This window comes from Notolepis coatsorum, assembly GCF_963971535.1.
Source record: "Notolepis coatsorum genome assembly, chromosome: 6".
NCBI classification, from domain to species: Eukaryota; Metazoa; Chordata; class Actinopteri; order Aulopiformes; family Paralepididae; genus Notolepis; species Notolepis coatsorum.
Window position 1 is genome coordinate 34,420,958 of NC_140170.1, and position 13,507 is coordinate 34,434,464.

The window sequence follows — 13,507 nt, forward strand, 5'->3', positions numbered from 1 at the left end:
AACAAGGCATTTGCAGAGGTTTGTGTGCATGTTTTTAAGTCTGTGTGCATTCCTGTGAGCAAATACTGTGCTTAATCACCCACACGGGGAGAGGCAGGCATGAGCCAGAGCAGCGTCATGGATTCTGTGTGCAGCTCATCAATAACAGAAGTGTGTGATCAGTGGAGGAGCTCTGTCATGCCTCGTTCCTCAGCCATGCATGTAAATCAAACACCCTGGATGATACACACCCCTCTTTTCAAAAGGAAGGAAGAAAGGAAGAAAGAAAGGAAAAAAGGAAGGAAGGAAGGAAGGAAGGAAGGAAGGAAGGGAGGGAGGAAGGAAGGAAGGAAGGAAGGGAGGGAGGGAGGAAGGAAGGAAGGAAGGAAGGAAGGAAGGAAGGAAGGAAGGAAGGAAGGAAGGAAGGAAGGAAGGAAGGAAGGGAGGGAGGGAGGGAGGGAGGAAGGAAGGAAGGAAGGAAGGAGGAAGGAAGGAAGGAAGGAAGGAAGGAAGGAAGGAAGGAAGGAAGGAAGGAAGGAAGGAAGGAAGGAAGGAAGGAAGGAAGGAAGGAAGGAAGGAAGGAAGGAAGGAGGAAGAAAGAAAGAAAGAAAGAAAGAAAGAAAGAAAGAAAGAAAGAAAGAAAGAAAGAAAGAAAGAAAGAAAGAAAGAAAGAAAGAAAGAAAGAAAGAAAGAAAGAAAAGAAAGAAAGAAAGAAAGGAAGGAAAGAGTTGATTAATAACTACTCAAATACTTACTGTATGTAGAATATTAAATGTGTATGTACAAAGCTTTTAATTAATTAATATTCATCTAATTATTCAGCTTTATGGATGTGCATTCCCCATACATACTACATACTCCCATATTTATCATACTTCTAAGAATAGGAGCACAGATCTAGGATCAGTGTTCTGTTCACACGACCACATGCACCTCAGTATGACTAATGAGCCAATCTGTTCTCCAATCAGCACTCCTACATGTAAGATGCTTGATAAATACAGGTATAGCACTCCTCCCATCTCTGTCCACTTGAAAATAATTACAATCTAACATCATCATCATCTCTCCGGGATTCCCCTGTTCCTCTCTGCCTCCTGAAATCCTCCACTAAGTGAATGAGATGAATGCTCTGTTCCTCTTTAAAACCCATACGCATTTCAGAGGAGCATCTGTTTCATCAGTATTTAATACCCCCGGCGGGTCGAGTCAGAGAGCGCATTCTAGACAGGCATGAATAATTATTACGCCAATCGTGTGAAGACCTCATAACTGCTGGTGTTGTTGGTTTTTCTGTATGCTCTTCTTCACTCACACAGTGCCACACATCCACACCTGGGAGCTAGAGAGAGAGAGAGAGAGAGAGAGAGAGAGAGAGAGAGAGAGAGAGAGAGAGAGAGAGAGAGAGAGAGAGAGAGAGAGAGAGAGAGAGAGAGAGAGAGAGAGAGAGAGAGAGAGAGAGAGAGAGAGAGAGAGAGAGAGAAGAGAGAGAGAGAGAGAGAGAGAGAGAGAGAGAGAGAGAGAGAGAGAGAGAGAGAGAGAGAGAAAGAGAGAGAGAGAGAGAGAGAGAGAGAGAGAGAGAGAGAGAGAGAGAGAGAGAGAGAGAGACTTAGAGCGTGGGACGTCCACCCCCAGCTAGCCTATAACAACATCCATGATGACCACAGAGTCCAAAAAAGTCAGGCAGAGAGAGAGTCAGGGAGAGAGAGTGGGTATGGAGTTTTACTATACTGTGGTAAATTATATATAGAAATTGTAAAATTACACACATATTTCTGAAGTTAATCTGAAATATCTTCTTGCAGCAATATAAAGATGATGTGATAAAACGTGGATTGAAACATATGCCTTTGAAGGACAATTATGTAATAATAATCACAAATTGTGACAAATGATTACAAAAATGATAAAAACATAAAAAAAAGATGTCACATCCCACTGTAATTTGCACTGTAAACGCAGCCCTGTCTCTAGCTCTACCTAAATAAAGGCAAGGAGTTTGTCAGAAGCAGCTAATAGAGCACATCTCACAGAGATGTGAGACTGCAATTTTGAAAGCATGCCTTAAATTATGGGGTAGGATGTCAATTTGTTTTATTTATTTAAACAATATACAAAGACCGGTTGGAGTGTAGAAGACAATGAAACAAACAAAAACACCAAGACAAAGGGAAAATGACATCATCCCAAATTGTAACATTCTCCTGTTTGGTACCATGTATCCTAGCAACAGATCTCTCTAACAGTTATGCCGGCCAAGACTAATGTGACGGTAAGGAATTGGAAAGTCACTTCCTGAATCGTCAACTAACAGAAGCAAAGCAGAGGAAAAGGGTATTGTTTCCATAATGACTGACAGTGCTGATGACACAGAGTGCCAGAACGTGTCGACCTCTGTACAGTCCCACATCATATAGACACGTGTGCCTTTGACATTCTACATGGCACGTCAGAACCACTACAGTATACAGCTTCTAATAAGTCATTAAAAACCTGCATGGATGTCTGGGAGCAGGATACCTGATGACAACTGGGGATTATACAATCAACACATGTACAGAACAGCGAAACAATCGCAAAGCCATCAGCATTATTATTGCCAGTGCATCAACTCGGAAGTCATTACGGTGGTAAGAGGCATCACCAGGTCGTTCCATTCTATTTATAGCGCTACAGCACCCCAAATTAGCTTAACCGGAGAATAACTCACTAAATATTCACAGAGAGTGAGAATAATAATGAGGGAGTTCTCCGGGTTCACACGGTGGAGAATTGTCATGAATGCGGGATTAGGAATCCAAGAAATACTGTACGTATCAATTCACAGAATAGTCAAAGACAGCTGAATGACTTCTGGGATGATAGGGTTGGCTGAAAAAAAGTGGTCGAGGGCGACATGGATGAGCGGCAGGTATTTTAATTCGTTATTTTCAGTCTGTCAGGGAGTTATTATGACAATCCTACTGAGGGAAATCCACAGATTTTTTTAACCCTTTCACTACCACACAACAAAGGGTTAACAGGTTCAGTACCACACTACAGAAGGTTAACCTTTGGCGGCTAAGTAGCGCAGTGGGCAAGGCGCTCGCCACTAATGCAGGAGATGCTGGGTTCGAGCCCAGCTCTCGGCGTTGCTAGCGGCTTAGCTGGTCGTTAATACTAACACAATTGGCAGCGTTAGGCAGTGTTAGGGGTGGGAAAGCCGGTGGGTGGGGATTGGACGTTGTGGACAGCGACTCCTACAGGTCGGTTGGTGCGCCTGTACAGCAGAATCAGGAAGTATCGGGGGCAGCGTGAGCCTCCCACGCGTTACTCCTCGCCACTGAGAGATCGTGCTGTACAGGTGAAAAGATGCGACAGCTGCCTCCTCGTGTACCGGAGGGGACACGTGATGCAAGACTTGGTCCACACTGCAGCCGACCAGTGGGAGGCATAGTCTAGCAACTTTCCAGACAGGGGATGGGAGAATTGAAGGGAGAATTGGCGAGGCGAAATTCGGATGGGAGAAAAATAGAAAATAAGGAGAAAAAGTGGATCAGAAGGTTAACCTTTCACAACTACACTACAAAGGATTAACACTTTCACTACCACAGAACAGAAGGTTAACCTTTCACAACCACACAGTCTGCGATCCAAACATAAAAAAACAAATTGGTGGCCCCATCACAAAATGGAGACACGTTTTCATTCTCTAGTCTAGTTGATTGACTGAGCTCCAGATACAGGGGGAAACACTAGACAATTGGTGTGTTTTGGGGGCTGTAATGTGTTTGTTTACGTTGATAATGGATACTGGAGTAAAACAGACATACTGTATATTATTCACATTGATTCAGAATGTTCCAAAAAAGCACATTTCCCATCTAGAAATAAAAATCATTCTAGAATGTACGTGAATACACCCCATAGCTATACGGTCAACAAGATTCAGCATTGGGCCTTTAAATGTACAGCAACAGCAGCTACAAGAGGATGAAGGAACTCACCGGTTGTCTTGATATTAATATCCCTTTCTGGAAAGATGCCGTCAAGTGATTTCCTGGGGAATAGAAAAAGAGAAAGAATATTAAAGTCCATTTCCTGTTTACTGCACAATCACATGATGCATTCAGTTAAGACTAAAAGATATGACCGTATCACGACCGTTATTATACAACAATATCAGATTAAGCTCCTTCAATTGAACCCTGAAGGGAAACAACCATGTATGACTATTTTGAGCGTCTTTGAACGGCCGATGCGCTACGGTTGTAGACGTTCCATGACAGAATGTACAATGCAGTCCGTAAATATTTGGGACAGCAAGAAAATCTTTTGTTGTTTTGGCTCTGTACTCCAGCACGGTGAAGTACACAATGACATTACAACTATGTACGACCGTGTAGGAATTGAAGCCAATTTTATGAAGCTTTATAAGAAATGAATTGGTCTAAAATCCCACGGCACACTTGATCTTGAGCACCACTGTTCTACATAGTGCTAGGTAAGGGCTTGGCTGCGTCACCGTAGCTTGCGGTGGCGTACCCCAGTTCTCACACATTTCTGCGGGTCTGGCGGGCCGTGGTTAAAGCTCTATCAACCCAACATTCCTCCAGCAGCTGACCTTGAGTGAGAGGCGTGCGGCAACAGGATGCCACAGCGCAGGAGGGGCGATTGTGGGCTGTGGGATGAAGGCCATATCGCGTTGCGTCTATGAAACCTGATAGGAAAGCCTGAGACTCATAACGTCTACATGACAACATGTTACTTGGGTCCAGACTCCGGTCTCTATGCAGAGGATGAACGCTCACTCACAGTGTTTGTACGATTTGAACGACTCTGTTACGAGCAAGGCATGAGATGATTAAACCACCATTTTAGTGCGAGCAAAGTATTCACTAGTGAACACCCCCGCCCTCAACCCATGTTGACCCGTCTACTTCACTGCCCTTACACTGACTCCACCAGTATGAGTGACCTCCTCTCAAACAGCCGGACAGAGAGGTGAGCACCACCGTCTTTTAACCATGACATGTTTCCAACCTCGTTACATTCTCCATTACTGAGGGATCGACCATCTGCTTCCCCTTCCATCCCTGAGGTACAGTATAACCATGCTGGGCCAGTTGGACATCCTAGGAGCTAGGGGGCGCTGGACTCTTAAAACACTTCATTGTGGTATATACCATGCTGGGCCAGTTGGACATCCTAGGAGCTAGGGGGCGCTGGACTCTTAAAACACTTCATTGTGGTATATACCATGCTGGGCCAGTTGGACATCCTAGGAGCTAGGGGGCGCTGGACTCTTAAAACACTTCATTGTGGTATATACCATGCTGGGCCAGTTGGACATCCTAGGAGCTAGGGGGCGCTGAGTTTTACCAGCATCATATTTACATTTTTAATACATCAAATATTCAGGGCTGGCCTCTCTTGGTTCATTTATCAGTCAATTTGGTCTCGTTCAACTCAATTGAAACATCTAATTGACAAAGTCCTATATACTGAAAACGGGTACAGAGTGAGACAACAACATTATTAAGACATTGTTGCCATTTGCTTTGTCGTTCGGCTGAGAAAGAGAGAGACAGTTTGAATCCTAATGCGGTTTCCTGCACCTAATCAGGATTCTGGATGCATTGTGCTGGTAATGGGGGATTAGGAAATCTCATCATCACTACACACAATCTCACAGCAAATACATCACCCTGCTGACAAATGACTACAGAGTATAGAACAGGTCATCTGGCTGAAATATTCACACTCGCTCCACTAGATTTCCATTTCACACACTCACGGCTAACTGAGATATTCCACTTCTGCCCAATTTAAAACTCTGTCCTACTTTCTCTCTTAAACTAGTTTCCTCCACTACCACCCAGCTCTCTAAAGAAAATCTAATTTAGTTTCTGGCCATTTGGTATCTTATGAATTGGACTCTATGGCCCTCCTGGCAGTAGAAAGTTTCAAATGGAAAAGAGAGACTATCAATCATAATAATTTAGGGGGGAGCTATTACCAACGGATAAGGATGGAAAATCCATTGTTCACTGTGTTTACTATTACCAGAAGCAATGACAACATGTATATACTATTACCAGAAGCTATGACCACATGTATACACTATTACCAGAAGCAATCACAACATGTATATATTATTACCAGAAGCTATGACCACATGTATACACTATTACCAGAAGCTATGATGACACATTACATAATGGATCTCACAGAGTATTTGTATATAGTAGTATAGTATATCAACGTTAGAATCTGTAATGCCGTCAAACAGTCACCACCAAGTTTTGGTCTGATGTGTGGGTTGGAGTTAAGTGGGCGATAGGGGAGCGCTGTTGATATTGCTGGCCAAACCTCAGGCTCTGGAGAAATGCACAGTATTATAAGTTACTAAACTCCAACCCACACATCAGACCAAAAATGTAAAAACAGTAATTTAAACAAAGTGCAATACTAAGTGGTGGATCGCCATTTGACAGCATTACATTATTCAACCTATTGTTGGAATTGACCCTAAGAGACCCGCAGGGCCCCCGAGAGGCTGTAGCGGGATCAGTTCTAAAGCTAGAGTGAAGGTACTGTTATCACATGAAACTAAACAATCTCATTCCGTTGTTCCATCCATTGTTACCAACCATGGCCATTTTCAAAGGGGCCCCATGACCTCTGACCTCAAGATATCCGAATGAAGATGGATTATATGGGTATCCACTTTATAGACATTCCCACTTTATGCTAATCCCATGGAGTATTGGCCAAAAAAACATGCAGTTTCAGATTACTTCCAGTTTCCACATGACAGGTCAATACTTGGCACTAATCCAACACATTGTTTGGAACTTGGAACCTTCCAATCAACAGGTTTGCACCTGCTGGTATTGTCTGCCAATCAGGATTCAGGGTTGTGACTTTCTCTTCGAAATCATGTAAGAAACTACCTCATTAAATAAACTATATCCGGTTGAAAAACAACACAATGCACATTATTCTTACCCCAAGACATTTGAAAACAAATCTATGAAAAGTTAAATGTATGACGTCTTGTAGAATGCAAAGATCCTCATTAGAAACACAGCCATAATAATAAAATAAGGACGGAACCTGGACATTGTAAGGTCAGTATGGATGAGACTCTAACATGAATATATATGCTGAAGAGAGAGAGAGAGAGAGATACAGACAGAGAAGGAGAGACAGAGAGAAAGAGGAAAGAAAGAAAGAAAGACAGAGAGAAAGAGAAAGAAAGAAAGAAAGAAAGAAAGAAAGAAAGAAAGAAAGAAAGAAAGAAGAAAGAAAGAAAGAAAGAAAGAAAGAAAGAAAGAAAGAAAGAAAGAAAGAAAGAAGAAAGAAAGAAGAAAGAAAGAAAGAAAGAAAGAAAGAAAGAAAGAAAGACAGAGAGACAGAGAGAGACAGACAAACAGACAGACAGAGAGAAAAAGAGTGACACAGATAGAGAGACACACATACAGAGAGACACAGAGAGAGAGAGAGAGAGAGAGAGAGAGATAGAGAGAGAGAGATAGAGAGAGAGAGATAGACAGAGAGAGAGAGAGAGAAGAGAGAGAGAGAGATGGAGAGAGAGAGAGAGAGAGAGAGAGATGGAGAGATGAGAGATGGAGAGAGAGAGAGAGGGAGAGAGAGAGAGAGAGGAGAGAGAGAGACTTAGAGCGTGGGACGTCCACCCCCCAGCTAGCCTATAACAACATCCATGATGACCACAGAGTCCAAAAAAAAACCAATCATCCTCACATTATCCCCTCGGGGGTTAATCACAAATGTGTATATATATGATCAAACAGGTCTTAAACAGGTGGGTCAAAAAGTGCAATTTCTTTCTTTCTTTTTTTTTTTGATTCTGAGGACTGCATACCTTTTTTGCAAAGCTTAGCTTTATACTTTAGTTTATACGTATAGCACATGCATGAGCCTGGTCTATTTTGAAAGGTAACATTCTGAGGTTACTAAGACAAAAAAGGATAATCACTTTTAGTGCTAATGAAATAGAGTAACAGAGGTTTGAACTTGAGTTGAATTTGAACTTGTGTACTCACATTTCTCTTTATTGGTTGCCAGATTCCAGATTCCATTATTCCAGCATAGAGGTATGAGCTGGAAAACACAGTGGTTCCATAGCCTGAAGTCTCATGTAGTACAGGTCCAGATCCGTTCAAAAATGAGTGCTTGAGAAAGGTTTTAGCAAACCGTGTTCCAAAATCCTCTGTGGCTATCCACCTCTGTGCGTTCTCCGTGAAGCTCGTCAACTTTCACCTACTTCCTCTATTCGCACCCCCCCCCCCCCCCACCCCTCCCGTTGGAAGCGGACACTCGTTGGCTACAACGCTCTACAGTCAGATGTGGTCATTTGATGGGCCCATGCCCGTTAAGAGGATAAACAATGGCAGTCAGGCTACTGTACGAGCTGGTTTTTGTACGATGCAATTACATTACATTACTTAACAAGTACCTACCTACAGTACTTGCTACTGAACATAACTCACATGACAGTAGGGCTGTCTTAAATACTTCGAAGCTTCGAAGCTTTGTTCAATGGGCACAGGATTCGAATGGGACATTTGTTTTTGAATATTTTTTTTTTTGAATATATATATATTTTCTTTTACCTGCAAAATCTTGAGCCTCCAATGCAACGGACGTCATACGCCTCATTAACTCCGCCTCTCATTGTAATGTTAACTATAACAAGCACATGGAGATTCCTCATTAACTCTTCTCTGTGTTGAATACAACTTGCTGCTTTTATAAAGCCTCAAATGACGGCTTACAATATTTCATAAAAGCAAAGTGTTTCGTTGTCTAAGATTTAAAAAGGTTTAAACTTTACAGCACTGACAATTCTCTATAGTATTTTTAGTTTTACCTGTGTTTGATAAGACACCCAGTCAGCAGCAGTGTCCCGACCGCGTGTAGCTTAATCCCAGCGGAAGAGTCGCAGAACGCTTCCGCATTCTTCGCCGCACGCCAGTACGGTAATGCGCATTTCCTTTTCCTTCGCCCAGGCGAATGAGATCCCCGCTTGGTTCGCCGCTTTGGTTCATATTAATCACATATTAACACGCTTTGGTTCATATTAATCACATATTAACACGCTTTGGTTCATACTAACCCGCCATATTAGCACACATATATACACGCGATGGACGCAGCAGGCGATCATATTAATCACATATTAACACGCTTTGGTTCATATTAATCACATATTAATGCTAACGCGCCATATTAGCACACATATATACACGTGATGGACGCAGGCGATCACTGCTACTGTTATTCAGCCGCGCCGAGGTACATGATTGATTGATATGTACTTTACATATTATCCAAACGAGGACAACGCAGCTGTCAACTGTACTTTACATATTATGGAATACATGTATATTATCGCGACGCGATTCACTCGCTGTCAACTGTACTTTACATATTATGGAATACATGTATATTATCGCAACACCGATTCACTCGCTGTCAACTGTACTTTACATATTATCCAACGAGGACAACGCAGCTGTCAACTGTACTTTACATATTATGAAATACATGTATATTATCGCGACGCGATTCACTCGCAACGCCATAATGTTATTTCCCTGTACATTGTAACGATAACACAACGCAGCTGTCAACTTTACTTTGTAACATTGTTTTTTTCGGTCATTCATAAAATTGATTGAATGAAATTGATTGAATGAAAATAACAGATTGCAGAATGGGTACAATACAGTACGGCTCAATACACACAATTGTTAAGGGGATGCAGACCAGAGAAGTGAATTTCCTGTGAAAAAACATTTATTTTTTACAGTACGTTACACACACAAATGCTACATTATGACACATTTTACAAAGAAAGTATATTTAGATTCAAAGACTATTTTAATAGCTTTCTTTGAATACACGGTTTCTCTCCTGTGACGTACAAATGCATGTACCTCGGCGCGGCTGAATAAAGGCCTCTGCATGCTACAGCAAATTCAAAGCAACTTCGACACAACATCGACAAAGCAACGGGTGTTGCAGGACACTCTACCTTTATGCTTCTGCAAAATCAACGCGCAGCCTATGTAACATTGTACCCCGTATGTAGCTAGGTTCCCTAGATAGATGACGCTTCCCTTCTCAACCAACCCATTGATAAAAGCAGAAAAATAAGTATAATTTTTACTTCCGGGCGGGGGGTTTCAAAATAAAAGAGCGAGTCTAAAAGCACCGTAAATACGTTTATTTTTTACAATATCTAACGTTACACGAACCTAAACTAATCTAAAGTTAGTTTAGGTTCGTGTTAACTTTGGATAATGTACAAAATAAACGTATTTCCGGTGATTTTAGACGTCGCTCTTTTATTTTGAAAACCCCCGACCGGAAGTGTTATAGTGTCTGTTGCTAGCAGCTTGACTTTCTGTGCTTTTCGAGCTAACGTTACCGTAACATCATTAGTTTCCAATGGAGAGGACCTCGGCTCACATGCAGCTCAAACTACCTATTGGAATAAATTACTTGATTGATGTTTAATTTGTCCCTGTGTGTGTCCAGTCATTCGACTAGCAAACGTTGTATTTAACGTTACCTCAGGACGGATACCATTGTATTTACTTGGTTAGCTAATGTGGATAGCATTTTGAATAGACCCAATGCTAGCTGGCTGGCTACATCTTTATTTACTAAATTATGGAGGCTTTTTAATCGTCAAGGTAAGAGGATTTGTCATGATCAACTGAAGGCGTATGCTATGGAACAATATGTGCTTGGGTTTTCAGAAAAAGGCGAGCTATGTGACGCTGGCTTCAACAATGGAGGATATTATTCTCTGCGGGACTAATATTATTCTATGACAGCCCCGCCCCCATTCGCTAACCAACCAATCACTGCTACGCAATATCAACGCAACGGTTGTTCAGATTAGATTCTGGGGACATGTACGCAACGTCCAAGCAACACAGTCTACAAGACCCTCTAAAACAACCGCGCTGAAATCGCGCCGATGTTGTGTTGAAGTTGCTGTAGCATGTAGAGGCCTTAACAGTAGCAGTGATCGCCTGCTGCGTCCATCGCGTGTATGTGATTAATATGATTAATATGAACCAAAGAAATATGAACCAAAGCGTGATTAATATGAACCAAAGCGTGTTAATATGTGTCGAACCAAGCGGGGATCTCATGCGCATAGCCGTCGCAGCGAGCACCTCGTGGGCACCTGGGCGAAGGAAAAAGGAAATGCGCATCTACCGTACTGGCGTGCGGCCGAAGAATGCGGAAGCGTTCTGCGACTCTTCCGCTGGGATTAAGCTACACGCGTCCCGACCCATATACAAACATGTCTTATAAAACGTGGTTAATTAAGTCGAATTCTGCCTTTGTCTCTATTAACTACATATAAATATTTATATAATTGTTTGCTTTATAGACGAAGGTTGCAACATAATTATGTAATGTAATGTCGTTGGCTGTGTAACGGAGAGCAGCCGCCCAGGCAGCGCAGCTCCTGACTCATTATTATTTAATTAATTAATCCAATCCAATCCACTTTAAAAACAACAAAGTTGACCAAAGTGCTGTACAAGTCCCACAACATAAGATAAAGAAATATAATAATAATAATAATAATAATAATAATAATAATAATAATAATAATAATAATAATAATAATAATAATAATAATAATAATAATAATAATAATAATAATAATAATAATAATAAAATAATAATAATAATAATTATTATTTATTATTATTATTATTATTATAATAATAACAATTATAATAATAATTTTTATTTATATATATATAATATTTTTTTTGATATCTCAAAGCTTCGAATTAAAATAGAATCTCGGCCCCCGAAGCTTCGACGGCCAAAAAAAGCTTCGAAGGTCAGCCCTACATGACATCACATATTAGCTGGGTTTTGCGTGAAATAAGTATGAATGAAGCCACAACGACATTAATCTTTGGCTTCAGACAGGCCTGAATATTTGAAACTGAGACTTTGATGTAGCCTCTTTTTCAGCAAGTCTGGTAACACTGAAAGTAAGCATTGAGCAGATGACTGAAAACATTAGCGGGGAATACAATCAGTTCAATGCATAATTAACTTTTGCATTACACTCCTGCTCCCAAATGCTTGCAGAGGTTAATTCTGTATCCAGCAATGTCCAAACCAAAACAACGGATGATTGATTGCAGCAACAGCACAGGTTTTTGGGCCTTAGGCAAAGTTTGAGCGCACCATTTTAATACTGTATTGTATATTCCCAAAACGTACAATGAAAATAGAAGAAATTGGTCTGGTTACTGGTAGCCTACATTTTATTTTTGTGCATTTGGGTGAAAAGTCATTTCTTATCTGTCTTCAGTAAAAGCTTTCAAAAGCTAGAATTAATTTAGTCCCCACTCATTTGAGCTAATGTTGAGTAAATGTAGATCAAAGGATGAAGCTTCTACATTTGTGTCACTGATTTTTTCTTTTTTTTCTTTTGGTACTACTGAAACCGTTGCAGAATTTGCTGCAATTACAGCCACAGGTCTCCCTTGGAAAAGAGATTCTTAATCTGGGTTTGTCCTGGTTAGACAAAGGTTAAATAAAACAACAGTGATGTTCTCACCGCAAGTGAAAACATGTCTTACCGGTATGTTGATTGCCCCTTCAAGTCAGGGTGATTAAAACTCAGAGCATGCAGTCGCCCTCTCGCCTGAAGACCCTCTTCGATGCCGCGTCGCACTGCATATAAATTGTACATTAATTCAAGTCTTACATAAAATGGGCAAATCAGCGCTCCTAATGATCAATACTGGGGTGGAGGGAAGCCAGGCAGACCCTGAATGAAAGATTAGCCATTAGCTTAGAGGTTCTGTTTTCATACTCAATAATGTGGAGGCTCCTCTTTCCCTACAAACCACAACTGACCACTCATGGGTGTGTATTACTCTGCATGGAGGAAACACGTATGGAACGGAAGTGAATTATCAGCATAATTTGTGATTTGTCTCCGTCTGTATTTTTAGGATCAACAAAGCAAAGGATGTCCAGAAATGAGTCAGCTGCTCTTTTGCCCTCCTGGATTTTATGAATCCTTTGATTATATCACTAAAAACAAATGAAAACTAGGGATACTGCGAATACTGATGATAATACGCTTATGGAATATCAGCCTGATATCACAGGCTACTGAGTATTAGATAATTATTTCCCCAATACTAACATCCGAAAACCAAGAAGCATATGTGTACCGTGTCATGAATCAAAGACTTCCTTTTCTGCATTTCTTGGCACATAGAAGAAGCATATTATACCTCCTAATGGAGGAACATAGATTATATCTCAATCATCTTTGTCCGATGACTCCAAGCTAATGGTTCATGTCTATACTTTTGTCTGTAGAAGTAATGGATCAAAAACTTGGTATTATTCTGTATGCGGTGCGTGAAAACGTTTTCTTTTCTCTCTCTTATTTTTTCCTTCAGAACTGCCACCAGGATCGGCCTTAGTAATAAATCTGCTTTATTTTAAATGTTTT

The 13,507-nt window shown here is 41.1% G+C and overlaps 1 protein-coding gene across 2 annotated transcripts in view; it reads right to left on the minus strand.

The window, feature by feature from the left end:
- Window positions 1-13,507, minus strand: part of peak1 (pseudopodium-enriched atypical kinase 1) — a 327,914-nt gene that overhangs the window by 225,649 nt on the left and 88,758 nt on the right. For both annotated transcript variants that reach the window (XM_084316260.1, XM_084316259.1), the window contains exon 3: window positions 3,966-4,018. The gene's annotated coding sequence lies outside the window, so the exon portion shown is untranslated. The remainder of the gene's footprint in view (window positions 1-3,965; window positions 4,019-13,507) is intronic.